We start from the raw sequence: 2,282 nt of genomic DNA, 5'->3' as shown, positions 1-2,282 counted from the left end.
GGGGGACAAGGGGGAGATGGACACGGGGGGACATTGAGGGGGGCTGGACACGTGTGACACCCTCACCATGGACCCCCCCCCACATCAGATCCCACTCCCCCTTCTTAATTTGTTTTCACCATTTTTCCCCACAGAAAAAAAACCCCACAACCAACAAAAAACCCAAATTAAGCGTTTTTTAATATGTCGCGCATTTTCTACATTTTTTTGCCCATTTTCTACATTTCTCCCCCAAAAATGAGGAGGAGGCAGGAGGGGACTCGGGGAGAAAAGGAACAATTCTGGGCAATTTGGAAGAGTTTGGGTGAGAAATAAAACGGAAATAGGAAAAAAAACTGAGAAGATTTCACCCCAAACCACCAGCTGGGACGGCAGGAAAGAGACACTTGAGAGCAAAAATGGGGCTTGGGTTAAAAAACCCCCAAATTGGTTGATAAAAACCAAAGAAAAGGCACTGGGGGTGTGGAGCAGCCCCAGTTCCAGGAGGTTTTGGGCCAAAAGCAAATAAAAGCCAATTTTGGGACAAAACAAAAAAAAAAAGGCCAAATTTAGGGACAAAAATTAGGAAAAAAAAAAAAAGCCAAATTCTGGGCCAAAAGCAAAAAGGGACCAATTTTAGGGTTAAAAAACAAGAAAAAAGGGCCCAATTTGGGGCCAAACCAAAAAAGGACAAATTTCCACCCAAAAGGGCCCAAATTGCACACTAAAGAAAAGGGAAATTGGGTCCAGAGTCGCTGTAAAATCCCCAGTTTTGAGGATTTCTTTGCCCTGGCCCTGTCTGGGCTTTCAGGGTTACCCCAGGGTTGGTTTTGGGTGGGATTCAGGGATTTTGGGTGGGAATCAGGGGATTTTGGGTAAATCTGCAGCAATTTGGGAATGGGAATTGGAGGAGGACTCTGAGGGTCTGGGGTTTGGCCACCTTTGGGGTTAATTAGGGGTGTCATTAGGGTTCCCTACTTCATTAATGGAGGCACTGCTTAATTAGAGCCTCCCACTTTATCAGCAAGAATATCCTGAGAGCCCCGTGCTTCATTAAACCCCCCCAGTTTATTACGGGGGCTTCATTAGGGACCCCCACTTAATTACTGGGGGCATCATTAGGGCCCCAATTAAGGCAGGGCTTCGTTAAGGCCCCAATTAAGGACTCACAGGGCAGGGGGTTGCATTGCTCGTGGGCAGCCAGCAGCGCCATGGCCAGCAGGTCCTGCAAAATGGGGAAAAACCAGCAGCTTTAGGTAAAAAAACAACTAAATTCAGGCAAAAAAAGTTGTTTTTATTGAAAGGAAATAGAACAAAAAGGTGGTTTTGCTTGGACTGACCTTGTCAGAGAGCCTGGAGAGGAACCACGGTGTCTTCTTGAAGAGAAGAAAAACAATACAAAAATTAATTTTGAGGGAAAACTGCCTGGTTTGGGGGCTCTGGAATGAGAGGGGGGGGCTTTACCCAGTTTGAGGGTACCCCAAGGACCCCCAGAACAAGAATCAGCATTTAACCCCCTAAAAGCTTCAAGTGACCCCCAAAACCCCCAAAGCCAACCTTTTGAGCGCCTAAAAAGCCCAAAATCCCCCCAAAACCACAGCAAGCGTTTAATCCCCAAATGCTCAGAGTGAGCACAAGTTTAATTCGGTCTCGTACCTCTCTGCCTCGCTCATGCCACAGGATTAAAGGCTTGCCTGAAGTTTAAGCCATCCTTTGCTATATTTTAGTAAGATTTAAGGCGCTGAATCGATTTTCTGCTGCCAAAACAGGAAAAAGCGACAAAATCCCCTCAGGGGCTCCGGCGCCTTCCCGCCTTTTTTCCTTCGCCTCAACGACCTTAGCCCCGCCCCTTCCCGGGAGCCGCCTTCCATAGGCCGCGATGTCAGGCCCTCAGCCAATCAGAATACAGAGATTTACCAAGCCACGCCTCATTCCCTAGTTGATGCGATATCAGCCAATCAGAGATGAGGCGCGCAAAGCAGACGTCGCTGATTGGCTGGACGCCGTGAGGGAGAAGTGCGAAGGGAGGGGTGGTTTGTGAGGGTTTCTGAGGGGAAGGGATCGGGGAAGGCGCTGCGGACGAGAAGCGTCGGGGGTGAAACGGGGAGAGGAGACAACCCCGGGTCGGGCTGGGCGGCCCCGCGGAGCTGAGGGCGCCGCTTCCCTCGCCCGCGCCGCCCCTCCCTTAGCAACAGCCGCCGGCCAAGCGGGGGGATTTTTCTGATTGGTCGAGCCCCGCCGCGCCTGGCCAATGAGCGCGAGCCACGGGACCCTGCGCGTCCCCGCCCACCCCGCGCCCGCTG

General features: G+C 51.0%; 1 long non-coding RNA gene across 1 annotated transcript; it reads right to left on the bottom strand.

The window, feature by feature from the left end:
- Positions 1–689: 689 nt before the first annotated feature.
- Positions 690–1,774, bottom strand: LOC115949087. The gene is made up of 3 exons (XR_004082737.1): positions 1,636–1,774; positions 1,320–1,355; positions 690–1,204 (listed from the first exon to the last, which is right to left on the bottom strand). It is a non-coding gene; the product is annotated as an uncharacterized LOC115949087 (long non-coding RNA).
- Between the last annotated feature and the right edge of the window lie 508 nt (positions 1,775–2,282).

This window comes from Geospiza fortis, unplaced genomic scaffold (genome assembly GCF_000277835.1).
Source record: "Geospiza fortis unplaced genomic scaffold, GeoFor_1.0 scaffold527, whole genome shotgun sequence".
Classification (NCBI taxonomy): domain Eukaryota; kingdom Metazoa; phylum Chordata; class Aves; order Passeriformes; family Thraupidae; genus Geospiza; species Geospiza fortis.
The sequence above is the reverse complement of the archived record's forward strand: the minus strand, read 5'-3'. Positions and strand labels throughout refer to the sequence as shown.